We start from the raw sequence: 16,216 nt of genomic DNA, 5'->3' as shown, positions 1-16,216 counted from the left end.
ACCATAAACAGTTCACATGCTGTGGATGTTATATTAGAGCATAAGTATAGTGGCTAATGCACATACAAACACATATATTCTGGGGTGCATGAAAATGTGTGACACTTTATATGAATACGTAACTTTTAAAATATATATAGAAATGCTAAATCTACTTCAACTGAATGTTTTCTGTTTTATTTGTTTGTTTGTTTGTCACTTTGGGTTCACAAAAGTGAACCCAAAGTGACTTACAATCAATTAAAGGATGAAAACCAGAATAAAAAACTAAAACAAATCAAAACTTAAAAAACAAAGCACATAAATATAAAAGGTGGTGGGACTGCCCACCCTGTAACAGAGGCTACAACATCAACAGCCCTCCAAAACCAAGAGTCAAATGCCTGGGAAAAGAAAAATGTTTTTCCTGTCACCTTATTATTTTTATTGTTATGTGCCTTCAAGTCAGTTACAACTTATGGCGACCCTATGAATCAGTGACCTCCAAGAGCATCTGTCATGAACCACCCTGTTCAGAGCTTGTAAGTTCAGGTCTGTAGCTTCCTTTACGGAATCAATCCATCTCTTGTTTGGCCTTCCTCTCTTTCTACTCCCTTGTGTTTTTCCCAGCATTATTGTCTTTTCTAGTGAATCATGTCTTCTCATGATGTGTCCAAAGTATGATAACCTCAGTTTCATCATTTTACCTTCTAGTGAGAGTTCTGGTTTAATTTGTTCTGACACCCAATTATTTGTCTTTTTCGTGGTCCAAGGTATCTGCAAAGCACTTCTCCAACACTACATTTGAAATGAGTTGATTATTCTGCCACCTGAGGCAGTCATTTTACTCTATTGGTAAGGTTGGCCATAGAAAGGCTCCTCCCCACATCAGAGCTTTTCTATAGCCACTGCCTTGCCAATGAACCTGGTGGCACTGCTGATCATCTTACCAGCTACTTTTGGGTTCCATTTTTAAATTGTATTATTTATTTATTATATGATTTATAACCAGCCCTTCCTCCCAGCAGGAGCCCAGGGCGGCAAACAAAAGCACTAAAACACTTTAAAACATCATAAAAACAGACTTTAAAATACATTAAAACAAAACATATTTAAAACATTTTTTTAAAAAAAACTTTGAAGACCTCTTAAAAAAGAAAGAAAAAAGGTTAAGAACATATTGCTTTTTAAGAAAGGTTTAAAAAAACATATTAAAAAGCAATTTCAACACAGACACAGACTGGGATAAGGTCTCTACTTAAAAGGCTTGTTGAAAGAGGAAGGTCTTCAATAGGCACCAAAAAGATAACAGAGATGGTGCCTGTCTAATATATAAGGGTAGGGAATTCCACAGGGTAGGTACCACCACATGAAAGGTCCATTTCCTTTGTTGTGCAGAACAGACCTCCTGATAAGATGGTATGTGAAGGTGGCCCTCACCTGCAAAGCACAGTGATCAACTGGGTATATAAGGGATAAGATGGTCTTTCACGTATCCCGGTCCCAACCTGTATAGGGCTTTGTAGACCAAAACTAGAACCTTGAACTTGGCCCGGTGGCAAATGGGCAGTCAGTGCAGTTCTTTCAGCAGTGGAGTAATAAGTTGGTGATACCCTGCCCCAGTGAGCAGTCTTGCCACCACATTTTGCACCATCTTCAGCTTCTGAACCAACCTAAGGGCAGCCCCTTACAGTAATCCAGCCTGGAGGTTACCAGTGCTTGAGCAACAGTGGTCAGGCTATCCCGGTCCAGAAACAGCCACAGCTGTCTTACCAGCCAAGCTGGTAAAAGGTACTCCATTGAGGTCACCTGGGCCTCTAGCGACAAAGATGGATCCAGGAGAACCTCCAGACTATGAACCTGTTCTTTCAGAGGGAGTACAACCCCATCCAAAGTAGGGTATTGAGCAATTATCTGAACTCGGGAACCACCAACCCACAGCACCTCTGTCTTGCTAGGATTCATCCAGCCCACCACAGAGTCCAGCCAGCGGTCCAGGACTTGCATGGCCTCTCCCGATTCAAATGTTACAGAGAAATAGAGTTGGGTATCATCAGCGTACTTCTGACACCTCACCCCAAATCTCCTGATGACTGCTCCTAAGGGCTTCATATAGATGTTAAACAGCATGGGGGACAAGATGGTCAATGGTATCAAAAGCTGCCGAGAGATCAAGTAAGGGTAACAGGGTCACACTTCCCCTATCCTTCTCTTGATAAAGGTCATCCATCAGGGCAACCAAGGCTGATTCAGTCCCATAACCAGGCCTGAACCCAGACTGGAACAGGTCAAGATAATCTGTTGCATTCAAGAGTACTTGCAACTGCTGCGCCACAACCCTCTCTAGTGGAAGATGCCAGAATAAGGCTGTCATCTTGGAAACTTCAGGATGAAGGTAGGATCTGGAAGTCATGTTTTCTTGCCCTCATTCTGGCATCTTTTGTGTTGGGTCAAGGAAGCAAAAATTTCACTGGGCATGCAGATAGAGGCAGATAGATTAAGCATTGCTTTCAATAGCATAGTGCTGTAGTATAGCGTCACAGATCCTCAGGGATCTTGCAAAAAATAAATAAAAATAAAATAAAGTTGGCATTGTCAGTAGTAGCTTACTCCAGTACTAACCCTGAACTCTATCCTGAGAATGGCTTGAGGCCAGACAATCAAGCCAGGAGGAAAACTGAGGAGCTGTGAGCAGCAAATGCTTTCATTTCTCTTTTATCTCAAAGGATCTTGACATCCATGGGTTAATGGGGCAATAGGCAAATCTCTATGCTTCAGAAAAAAAACCATGGCTACAAGGCTACCAGAATTTTTTCCACCTCCCACATGGGAACTATTAAGATTTGTCCCATTTTTAACAGAACTGGTGGTTTCTCTCCACTTGCAGGCAGATGGTTCTTGTACTGGCTCTCTGAAATCACTGTTAAATAGTTAGGACGACAAGAATCTTATTATAGCTGAAGGAAAGCATTTGAGCTACAATTTTTCATTTTGCAAACAAGATTTAAGAGGCTAGCTGTTCAATTTTCAAGAGACTTCTTTATTGAAGTGACAGTTCTCAAGTTTGAGCAGCAAAACTTCTTCGTTTTCATAAAAAAATGATTTAAGCAAATAAATGTATAAAAAGAAAAACATTTCGGACCCACTTCTCCATTGCTTCAAAGCACTTTTGGTACAAATAATTACTATAGTAGTTTTCAGGGCACACAGATCTAAGAATTGTTAGCTCTTAACAGCACATTCCTATACAGGTCTACTCAGAAGTAAGTCCCATTAAGTTATGGGGCTTGCTCCCAGCTAAGTGGGTACAGGATTGCTGCCTTAATCTTTATGACCATCCCAGAAGATGGTTTAGGATGAAGATGGTGTCTTACCTAAGCTTCCCAAAGGCATTTCAAGGATTTCAGATCCTCTGTCCACTACTGCTGATGTGAAAACACAGAGTGAAAAAAAGAACAGAAAGACTGAGTATTATTATTATTATTATTGTCTTTATTTATACCCCGCCATTTTTCCAAAACTAGAACTCATGGCGGCTTCCAGATAAAAAATACATATAATTAAAAACATACAAAATCTACATTAAAATAAGATTAAACTATTTCCAATATTAAAACCATACACACATATAGCTAAAAGAGTTCAAACTAGTTTAAAAATAATATAATAGACATTAGCAATGCAGCACCCTTCACGCCCTATCCTTAGCCTTCAATTCCAAAGGCTTGTTGGAATAGGAAGTACGAAGGAAAGAGCTGTTTGCTTTTTCTTAGTTTTGGAGAAAATTGCAAAAAAAACAAAAACAAAACCCAACCCTATTCAAATTATTTTTCTGTTTTAGAATAATGAATACTATGCTTTTGAAAGCAAGGTTTAAATATTTTTATGCCACTTTGCTCTCTAAAAATGCTTTAATGTAATATTGTATCCCCGCATATTATATCTATATACAATTCCCAGATTCCCTTGCCTGAGTCAGATTCCTCTATCTTCTGCAACCATGTGTGATGGTAGAAACTGGGGGTATGTTTTGAAATCTATATATCAAAACAAGGGACAAGCCCCCACACCACCCGCTCTGGCCTCTTTTGTTTTGTGGCACCCACATGGCTCACCCTAGGCTAAAGTATAGATTTTGGCTAGCCGCTTGGGGACTAAGTAGGATTTTTTTTAATGCTTGTCCACACACTGGCCTTGTGAGCAGGTTGGAGGTTTTTTGTTTGTTTTTGCCTAGTCAATACTGCACATTTCTTTACAGAGATTGTGGTAAGTATGTGGGTGTGGTTAAATATATTAATCTAGTCACATTTGGCAAGTGGGGATGGAATGGTGCTGATGTGATCAGGTGAGCATCCATAGGCACCTTTGGAACTGATAGGCATTTCTGTGATGCAGCCTGTCTGGGCTGTGCAGCCTCTAGGATAGATACAGAGCACCACTGAGACAGTCTAGTTTCACCCACCCAAGGTGTGTGGCCCCAGAATGCGAGTGGGGTTCAGAAACCCTCCTGATTTGGTGTGGTTCAATTAGAGGGGTTATCACATTTTCAGGCCTCTTGTCCTGGGCAGGGTGGCTCACTCAAAGCAGATCAGTTAGATTTACCCTGCATGTTATTCACCTCTGCTGAGATATGTAACAATACATGTGGCCCTGGTTCAATCCATATTTCTGTTTCTCACCTCATTAATACCCACACCAGCTGCAAAGTAACTTGAAATGATCATAGTAGTTTCAATAAAATACTGATGATGGTGATGATGATATACAGTACATGCTATGGCTTTCATGTAGTTAACTTAAGTCATAATGTATGGTGGGGATGGAGAACTTGTGGTCCTCCAGATGTTATTGAACTACAACTCTCATCAACCCTGACCATGGCCATGTTGGGTGTAGCAGATGGGAGCTGGAGTTTGACAACATCTTGGGGGCACCAGGTTTCTTCCCCACCACCTCTGTGGCCCCTAAATCTGATCTGGAATTTCCCCCAACTCTCCAGAGCAGATTTGGGGATGGCATAGGGTGCACACAGGGGCAGGAGAAAGGGGGTAAATCCCATTGCACCAGCACTAGCCCTTGAGCTAGTGCAACTTTTTAGCTGAATACCACCACACTGTTGTGGAGTTAGGGTTGCCAGGTTCAGGGCCTGATACTGATCCTGTATCTTTAGGAGAAGATTTAAAAGTTGTGCAGGGGGAAGGAAGAATTCCACCTTGTGGTTTTTCCCATTACAGTGTTGCAAGAACACCTGCACTTGGCTGACTTTCTCTTCTCCTAAAGATACAGCATCAGTCTCAGGCCCTGAACCTGGCAACCCTATGTGGAGCTGAATTTTAAAGTTTAACTCTGTCTCCAGCTGTACTGTCAATCCTCAGACTGTGAGCCACTGGGCAAGAGCTACTTTTGTTTTTGCCTTTTTGTTCTTGTGGCTTGTTTGTTTTTTGATTTCCAGAGAGTTGGAAGCAATTTGAAAGAGGGCTCATTGCTTGCTAGTGTCACCTCCGGAAAAGGTTTCTGTATTGTTTCCCCACCTGGAAAAAGAAAGCTAAGATATGCTGGGCTGCCTTCTGGTATGGCAGCTTTCTGTTCCATCTGTAACACTGGGTACCTTTATAATTATGGCCAGAGCTAAGGCAACTGTGCTTTTAAATTTCATAAATATACCAACAATATAGTTTTGTACTAAGTTACAAAATTGTTAGTATCTGAGTAAGACTGCAATCCTAGCCCCACTTATCTGGGAGTAAGTCCTGTTGAATTCATTAGGACTTCTGAGTAGACGTGCTTAGGATTGCACTGTTTGCCACAATCAGGGAAGACTCTCTGAAATCATCAGACTCAAATTAGTCATGACTAACTTGATTTCAATGGGTCTTTTCTCAGTATGACTAAATTGGATATTACCCAATGGGCTGAATGGATCTAAAGGTTCCCTGCCTCTGACAGAAAGGGCCCATCCATACGACTGTATAATCTGCAGTGTTATTGCTTTGTGTCCTCATTAATTCACCATCATCTGTATGACTAGCAAAAGTCCCATTGAACCCAGGAGTTTGTCACTGTTGTCCGTCCTTCACCAGAAGGTCCCAAGCCAGGTCACAACAATATAAAATACAGTATTACCTAAATACTTTAAATGTTACCTAAATAACATGAGATCTGTTTTTGTTTGAGAACTTCCCATTTGCCATTAAAGAGACTCTCAGTGGGATTTAATTCTAAGCAAATATGTACAATATTGGCTACAGACCTAGAGATACTTCTTCATACAATCTGAACCGTTCCCTAGCTGGCAGAACTGAGCAGAGCCAGGTAGAGGAATACCTCTGCTGCATCCAAACCCCATCCAGTGATCAGAGGTTTAGATTGCTCAGCTAGACAAAGTATTTTTACAGACTATAATTCAACAGTATAAACAACAAAATGGAAATCTGGAATAAAAAGGTAATGACAAAGTGGAGCAAATTGTTGCTTTGCATAGCATAATACTGAAAAGACATCACTTCCCACAAATAAACACTTGCAGACTACTGTTAGGGAGTCAAGCTTCCTTACTATGACCACTGTGGCACAAAACCACTGTATGTATAGGTTGCACCTCCAAGCTCATTCCAGACAATGTTTACTATGTTCAATATAATAAGAGATCTGATGGGTCAAAGCAATGGTCCACCTAGCTCAGCATCCTGTTGCCAGTATGACCCCCACCTTTCAAGATCCTTCTGGGAAGCCACAATAAGGCATGAATCCAATAGCCCTGTCCCATTGTTTGTCCCCCTCCCACAGTCATTAGCCTCCTGAAGTAGACTGATTATGAAAGTGGAGATTCTAGTTAACTGTCCTGAATATAACGATTAGCCACTGGCAGACATACCTGTATAACCCTCATTTAAAGCCATCCATGCTAGTTGTTCATCATCACTTCTTGAGGTAGTGATTTCCATAAGAAAATAAATTATTTAATTATTGTTATGAGCATGGGGGTTGGAATGGATGATTCCTGTGGGTTCCCTTTCCAGCCTCTGATTTGGAATCCTGTGCCTTGGGGCTGGCTGTGCTGGCCAAATGAATTTCTTTTGTTAAACAAATAGAGTGGCCAGGTAGGATAATGGGTCTATCAGTTGCCCAGCAAATGGTGAAATGGGCCAGGAAGATCCTTTTGTCATTGAAACTCTTCAGGAGAGCCTCCCCACTGGCAGCTAGGAAAGGTTTATGCTTTGGGTGTTTTTGGAATAGTCTAGAGAAAGGCTGGTGACTGGAGGCAGGCAGAGAGGCTATCCCTCTGCACCATGGCTTAGGATGCCTCCTGCAACCCAGATGGAAAAACTGGATATTGGACTGCTGATTCCTTAAACCCCTCCATCCTAAGCTCAAGTTGGAATGTGTGTAAATAAATAAACCATATTTCATAAAGACACAGCATGCTCCGCTGACCTTCTTCCCAAAGGAAACCAAACCCTCGATGAGCACAGGGACCCCTGAGATCACACCGCTCGGAGATTGGGGAGGCGCTTGTGATGTTCCTGTATTAATGTATATATGGTAAGTGCTGTTTGTATAGAAGATACATGGTAAGTGGAATGAAAGAGGAGGGGGGAGTAAATGAGCAGTAGAATGCTGGATGATTGGCTGAGTGTTTGGATGGCTGAGAGTAAAAAAAGGAAGGATGACAGTTGAATCTGGGTGGACGTGAGTGGGTTGTTTTGGTGGAGTTTGGAGGTGGGTGTGAGTTGGTGTATGTCAGGAGAGTGTGGAGAAAGAGGGAGGTGGAGTTCGGATTAGTAATAAGTCAAATATCACAGTAATAGATGAAACCATAAGCTTGTAGATCATTATCAAAGTTATCTTGTTATTAATGTTATTTAATAAATACTATTTTGGTTTACCGAAGGCCTGATCCTTGGCTGGGGTTTCACAGACCAGAAGGGAGGGTAAGGTAATAACCAAGGCTGAAGGGAAACAGTAACAAATGGTGGCAGTGGTGAAGAGGAGAAGATAACATTATAAGTATCCAGAGCAACCCCGAGTTATGAGTTATCTGCATTGATACAAGGGGGTTGGGAACAGCATAGGCACACAGTCACGAATGTAACCTGATAGAGAGACTCAGGCAAGGTCTCTGGGAACATTGGTTGTAGAATGTGACTGGTGGTGCCGCCTAGCAGGGGGATCTATTGAGATCTGTGCTAGAGCGGAGAGTGAAACCATAAAAAAGGACAGTCCGGACTGGTGGAGTCCCTGGTGGTGCCTAGTGAAAGGCAGTAGCCACGAGCAGGTAGGAACCTGACAGGGACAGCCAGGGAAAGGCGTCGTCACAGCGCTCAACATTATATACTGCCCATATTTATCTATTCATCTAGTGCCCTTCAATTATATTCAAGTGAGACAGAAGGTCTAGTAGTGGAAATTATTTATATATGTGAATAATTTTATAGATTTCTATTGCACTCTTGGTTTTTCTAAACTGTCTTTTTCCCCCATACCACCAAGTCCCAAAAACTTGCACCTTTTGTCATAGGAAGGACATTCCAACTCCATGATTAGTTTGATTCTGCACATTTTGTAGAACCCTGATATCCTTTCTATGCCTTTTAAAGATAGATCTATGGCTGCAAGCCTAAACCCTTGCTTGAAAGTAAGATCCATTGTAAGCATGCATAGGATTGTGCTGCATTGTGATGTCCTTCCTCAGATGCAGCAACCAGAACCATACTCAGTATTCTTAAAAGATTAATATGAAGGCAGTATGATGTTGACTGTTTTATTTAAATCCCTTTTCTAATAATCCTGAAAACAGAATTTGCCTTTTTCACCTCTGCTGCTAAGATCTTATTAAAATCAATAGTAGTTAAAAACACAGAATGGGAATTGAGTACTTAGGTCTCACTGATGCTAATGGAGTTTAAGAGCCTTAATCTCTGGACTCTTGTTGTCCCAAAAAGTCCAAAGGCAACAGCACTGACAAAGCAGGGCTAGCATTTCACCTTCCAACCGGCAGTACCTTCACCTATCCAAGCTATATCACAATATCGTTCCTGCTTCTGTAGCAGGGGCACATTTGTCTCTGCTCCCTTCCTAAGGGAGGCCTTGGGAGATTGACTCCTATAGGAAGGGGGTAGAGGGGAGGATCATGTGGGGGGGCGGTGGCCAATGGCTTTATAAGCCTGCTTGTCCCCGAAGCACTTACTCCTTACTTTTTTGCTGCACCCACCCTGCCTCCCTATATGCAGTGTGTGCATTTGCTAGTCACCTTTTAAAAGAGGCTGAGTTAAGAATTTTTTTAAAGGATGCCTTGATGGCCTAAGGATCCCTCTTTTTTGCCTACTTCACACTGTTGGGATGAATGAGATTGGCATTTGGGAGTGGCGTGGTCTGGTTACTCTTATGGGCATTGAGTCCAAGCAGGTGAGGAAACTGGGAAGAGGAACATCAGGTATACTGAAGAATTACTGAGTTAAGGGCACCCTTCAGGGATTTGCCAGTCCTGTGTGCCTGGCGGGACTTCGGGGTGCCTGTTAAGTCTGACATGTACATTTTAGGTGAATGCTGGAAAGTGGGGCCTGGGTGCATGTGTTGGGTTCATACCCAAGTTTCACCTAGGAGGGAGGAATTTCTTCCCCATCCTTTGCCGGACAGCAACAGAGTGCAACTGTATCACATGCCCAGGGGTCTGGAGGTATGCTTCCCTACTAGAATTAGCTCAAGTCCTCATTTGCCCATACATTCTGAATTTGGTTGATTTGGTTAATTTGGCCTGCAGTTCCAGTTATTATATTATTAATTAATTAGTTATATTATATTAATTAATATAGCCATTATCCCAATGTTTTGTCTCATGAGTCTTCTTTGTGGGTATGGGGACAAACTGCTTTTGGTACTGTGGTAGAATTTGAAAAGATGTCTGCTGTCTAAAAAGAAAATAAAGCCCCATTTTGCATGCACTGTAGGAGAGGCCTTAGTTCAGTGAAAGAGAATATTAGAGACTGATGAATCTGTCAATTTCAGATTCTCAGTGCTTCTAATTTTTCCATTCTTAAATTCAGTTTGCCCCAGTTCCATATGTTTGCAATTTTTAAAAAGAAAAATCAGCATGAATACACATTTTAATATGCATTTCTACACATTTTATGCAATTTTGCTTAAATGTGTTTTTCCTAACAATTTCTGCTAGTATCATGCATTTTTACATTTTTAATTAATATACTTGTGCATCTTTGGGCACACCTTCTCCTAATAGAAATATTATTGTATGCCTTTGTGGTTGGACACCTGCATGACATAATTTAGAGAAGTTGGATTTGCATGGTTAGCTGTGTTTCAGTTCACACGTTGATCTGGAAAGTGGGAATTTAATAGGTTCACATTTAAACAAATTTCTTTCCAATTCCTAGATGTTTAATTCCTGGTATTTACATTGAAGAGGTTGAAAGGGCTGGAGAAAAGAAAACTAGTGCTTGAGACCACAGAGAGCTACTTCTATCAGAGTAGACAGTACTGGCCTAGTTGGGCTAATGATTTGACTTCGAATAAGGCAGTTTTGTATGTTCAGTCCTTTGTGTGTACATAAAGGGGATTGCTTAATTATAGCTTGTGACTACAATTTTAAAGACCTTTTACTTTAAAGGCATGTAGCGTAAGGGCTAAATGTTGGATTAGCTAGAATTCAAGAGGAGTAGATTCCACCTTGCCAAATTTTATATCTTGCAAAAGAACAAAATTTTAAACTCCAAAGACTCAATAGCCAGGGATTCTTTATAAGATGAAAATATCTGGGGAAATTATATAGTCACGTTGACATACAAAAACATACAGCTAGACAGATGGAGGCCAGAACATCCAGTCTAAAAGTGCCTGTAGGTCTCAGTGCAGCCTTAAAAATGCACAACATTTCTCTGGAATGATGTGAGGCATGTACTTCTGAATCCCAGCCTGCTATTACACTGTAATAAGTTGAAGGAGAATTACTGTCCTAGGTACAGTCATAACAAGAGTTGCGTTGCATTGCTGTCTTTGGTTCTTTAATACACATCAGGTACTCTGTGCAAACTATATGATGTCAGTTACAGTATTTAGTGTCCTTTTTCAGTGTCATGTTCAGGAAAAAAAATCCAAGTTTGAAGGGGGGAAAACAGCAAAATTCCTGATTTCTATCCCTGTTTCCCACATACCCTTAAACACTTAAAACCATAGCAAGTTCTTCCCAAATTCTAATCATTTTAATTATATATATATGTCCCCTACTGAAAAGATTTGTATGGTCACATCCACATTGTACATTTAAAGGACTCTGATACCACTTTAACAGTCCGGGCTTCCCTCAAGGAATACCAGGTGCTGAGGTCAGGAGACTGCTTATAGAGCTACAGCTCTCCTTACAGAGCTAATGATGTGTTGAACTAGTGACTTGGCCAGCAACAGCAATACTTCTCAAGGAAAACACATTGCTTGGAACTAGGGTTGCCAGGTGTCCGGTTTTTGCCCGGAGACTCTGGCTTTTGGGGGTTCTCTCCAGGTCTCCAGGTGAGTCACCTTCATCTCTGGACTCATAGCTTTCATTTAAAAAAAAAAAAAGTTCCTAGGCGGTCTGGTTTAAAATATATCAACCAAAATGTCAGCTGTCACCACCCGCAACTTCTGTTAGAACCAGCTGCTCTAATCCCTGCCCTTTCAGGTTTTTAGCCAATAAGTGAAGTCAGGGTTGTGATTGACAAGATTTGTTGACCTAAACCTCATTTCAGGTTCTGAGAACAGTTTCTTTTCCTGCTTGATTCACATCAGGAATTCAATAAATATATAGCTATCAGCAGCATAAAGAGTACTTTCTCTGTACATGATTGGGACTTCCTTCTGAGTAACCATGCATAGGATTGCACTACAACAGAAGATCACAGCAGGATCTTGATAGGCATGCACATTAAACAATTTTAGTTATAATTATAATAAAAGTGTGCATGCAGAGTTTTTTAATTACTTGCAAAAATGGCATATTATATATTTCATATTTCAAATAAATTTTGAACAGAAATTTTAAAAAGTGAACATGCTGCAGTGTTATACTTTTCTAATTAAGGAGTCAAATAAGTTTAAATTTTACTGGACTGTTGAAGAGGGCACTTTATTTGTCTTATTCATAACCTGTTTTCAAAACTTTCCCAATATGAAGCTTTTCTGGGAGTAAACCTGCAATCCTAATTCCACATACCTGGGAGTTAACCACATTGAATTCAGTAGGACTTACTTTTGAGGAGACATGGTTAGGATTGTGCTGAAAATCAATGCGACTTTTGAGTAAACATAGACAAGGATTGTGTTGTAAATCTTTCCCCCTCCAATCCTTTTTTTAAAAGAAGTTAGGCATGGCTTACTTAGGTGTCACTGCTTTTGTTTGGCAAGAAACTAATACTTAAAAAAAGTTCTGCAATGGCCAATTGGTTTTGACAATAAACTATTATACGTTGTTATGTGCCTTCAAGTCGATTACGACTTATGGCGATCCTATGAATCAGCGACCTTGAAGAGCATCTGTCATGAACCACCCTGTTCACATCTTGTAAGTTCAGGTCTGTGCCTTCTTTTATGGAATCAATCCATCTCTTGGTTGGCCTTCCTCTTTTTCTACTCCCTTCTGTTTTTCCCAGCATTATTATGTTTTCTAATGAATCATGTCTTCTATCCAAAGTATGCTAACATCAGTTTCATCATTTTAGCTTCTAGTTACAGTTCTGGTTTAATTTGTTCTAACACCCAATTATTTGTCTTCTTCACAGTCCAGGGTATGCACAAAGCTCTCCTCCAACGCCACATTTCAAAGGAGTTGATTTTTCTCTTTTTCGCTTTTTTCACTGTCCAACTTAAATCTTCTGTTGTTGTTACTTTTGTCTTCTAGACATTCAACTGTAGTCCTGCTTTTGTGCTTTCCTTTTTACCTTTCATCAGCATTCGTTTCAAATCATTACTGCTTTCTGCTAGTAGTATGATATCATCTGCATATCTTAAATCATTTATATTTCTCCCTCCAGTTTTCACACCTCCTTCATCTTGGTCCAATCCCACTTTCCATATGATATGGCCTGCATATAGATTAAACAAATAGAGTGATAACATACACCCCTGTCTCACACCTTTTCCAATTGGGAACCAATTGGTTTCTCCATACTCTGTCCTTACAGTAGCCGCTTGTCCAGAGTATAGGTTGCGCATCAGGACAATTGAATGCTGTGGCACCCCCATTTCTTTTAAAGCATTCCATAGTTTTTCATCATCTACACAATCAAAGGCTTTGCTGTAATCTATAAAGCACAGGGTGATTTCCTTCTGAAATTCCTTTGTGCATTCCATTATCCAATGTATGTTTGCAATATGATCTCTGGTACCTGTTCCTTTTCAAAATCCAGCTTGGACATCTGGCATTTCTCACTCCATATATGATAAGAGCCTTTATTATAGAATCTTGAGCATTACCTGGTGCATGGGATATTAAGAATCTGCATGGGATATTAAGGCAATAGTTCGATAATTAATGCATTCCCTGGGATCCTCTCAAGATGGCGAACTAGCAGGTTGTCAAGGCTAGAGCTCCGCTGCTAATACAACAAGAAACCACAGTCTAAGTGAAAACTTTTCAGCTATATAATCTAAGGACTTTAGCATAATTTTATCTAGACTGGGATGAGTGAAGAATTGAAAAGTTAGCTCCATTATCTCTTATCCTGTTATGCTACAAGGAATGATGGAGACGCCGAGCTACTGTAGTGAAAACATCCCTTTAAAAGTAAGTACTTCAAGGTCGAGAAGGCAGAGATAGAGTCTTAAAATACTTTATCACTCTGACTAAAAGAACACTAAGACAACTAAACGCCTCCTACAGAAGAATTTCAAAATAATTAGAAATAAGAATGGTGCTTACCAGGAATGCATGTAACAGACTGGGAATCTCCCCCTCACTTGAATTAACAGCAGCTGCCACCGTTTGAAAGAACAATTGCTGCTAGTGAGCACTGAGGGAAAGCTACAGGCAGCTGGGCACTCAGCAACTGTAATTATTCCAAAGCAATTCAACGTCGTTTTGGCCTTCGCCGCTGCTGTTGTGTGTGTGTGTGCATTGTTGCGGCCTGTTTGGGCCCTGCTGCCGGCGGTGTTGCGTTGCCGCCATTGCTGCTGCCTGTTCGCCCGCCCACCATCGTTGTGCCACCGTCGTTGTCATCGCCGGCCCGCTTGCGTGCGGGCATTGTCGTCGTTGCCGGGGGGCGCGCCGCCGCTGAGGACTCCGTTGCCGCGGCCCGTGCCGTCATTGCCGTCGTCTGCCTGCTTGTACGCTGTCGCTGCTGCTAGGGGGCGTGTCGCTGCTGGGGACTCTGTCGCCGCAGCCCGCGCCGCCGCTGTCGGCCAGCTTGCATGCGGATGTTGTCGCTGTTGCTGAGGGTCGTGTCGCTGCTGGGGACTCCACTGTGACCCATCCTGCTGCCATTGCTGCCGCCGCCCGCTTGTGCACGGGGCGTTGTCATCGCCGGGGGGGCCGTGCTGCTGCCGGTGGACTTCGTCGCTGCTGCCTGTTGTCGCCGCCATCGCCTCCGTGGGTTGCAGGCATTTTTATTATCGCTGATGGCCGTGCCGCTGCCCAGGACACTACCATTGCGGCTTACATCTTTGCTACCTTCGCCGATTTTTGTTCGCGTGTGGGTGCTGCTGTTACTGCTTGGTGCTGTGCTGCTGTCCTGGTGCCGTTACTGCGGTTTGCTTTTGGATGGGGGGCTCGAGACTGCCATCGCTGCTTGAAGAGGATTAACTAATTTTTAATGTTGTTTGTTGGGGGGGTGTGGGTTAAATGTGGGGTGAATGTTTTGTATGTTTGCTTGTCTGTGTGGATTTGTGTATTTTTAACATGTGCCTGGGAGAAAAGATTCCATCCTTCGTGGGGGGGCTTTCGGGGGCCCCAATTAATGTAGTGACGGCTAATGGGAGGTATGGTGTTAGGAGGAGAACAGGCCAGGTAAGGGGAACTCGTCCCAGACAAATTGTGTCTGTGCCTTGTTCCGGTTCTCCTCATATCCACAGGATTGCTGGTTGTCCTATCAGCCAGCTCTCGGATCTCCAAGTGCTGCTTTTGAATGCCAGGTCGGTACATAATAAATCCTCACTTGTCCATGATTTAATCCTGGAGGAGGGTGCCGACCTGGCATGTATAACCGAGACCTGGGTGGCTGATCAGGGAGGAGTTGCTCTTTCCCAGCTTTGTCCACCCGGGTATTTGGTTCAGCACTGTGGTAGATCTGAGGGCCGGGGAGGGGGTTCGCCGTGGTCTATAGGAGTTCTTTTCCTCTCACCAAGCACCCTGTCCAGACGGCAACTGGTCTGGAATGTCTCCACCTTGTATTGGGCCAGGTAGACAGACTAGGAATACTGTTGGTGTACCGTCCACCTTGCTGCCCAACAGCTTCCTTAGCTGAGCTGACAGAGATAGTCTCGGAGGTGCTGTTGAGATCCCCTAGACTTTTGGTACTGGGGGATTTCAACGTCCATGCCGAAGCTGTCTTATCTGGCGCAGCTCAGGACTTCATTGCCTCCATGACAACAATGGGGCTGTCTCAATTTTCTACTGGCCCAACGCATGTGTCAGGACATACTCTTGATCTGATCTTCGCCACTGGACATGGAGATGGTGGTCTGGTGGTGGGGTGTTTTTCATCTACCCCATTGTCATGGACAGATCACCGCTTGTTGAGATTTAGACTCACAGCGGCTCTTTCCCTCTGCAAAGGTGGAGGATCTATTAAGTTGATCCGCTCCCAGAGCCGGATGGATCCCGTAGGTTTTCAGAGGGCTCTGGGAGATTTTCCGGCTGATAGGACTGGTGCTCCTGTCGATGCCCTGGTCGCACTGTGGAATACGGAAATGACCCGGGCTATTGACATGATCGCTCCCGCGCGCCCCCTCCGGTGTAGAGCTCATACCGCTCCGTGGTATACTCCAGAGCTGAGAGCGATGAAACAAGAGAGGAGGAGGCTGGAGTGCAGATGGAGGAAAACTCCCAGTGGATACAACTATGCTTTGGTAAGTGCCACCAATAAGTTGTATACAAAAGCGGTAAGGACAGCAAAGAAGCTCTATTTTGCTGCCTCTATTAGATCATCTTTATGCCGCCCAGCGGAGCTTTTTAAAGTCGTGCGAGGGCTCTTACACTCTGGCCCCCACGATACTATGGAAACATCTGAGACCCGCTGCAACAAAATTGCTGGAC

The sequence above is a fragment of the Rhineura floridana genome, chromosome 1 (assembly GCF_030035675.1).
Source record: "Rhineura floridana isolate rRhiFlo1 chromosome 1, rRhiFlo1.hap2, whole genome shotgun sequence".
NCBI lineage: Eukaryota > Metazoa > Chordata > Lepidosauria > Squamata > Rhineuridae > Rhineura > Rhineura floridana.
Note: the sequence above shows the minus strand (reverse complement) of the source record.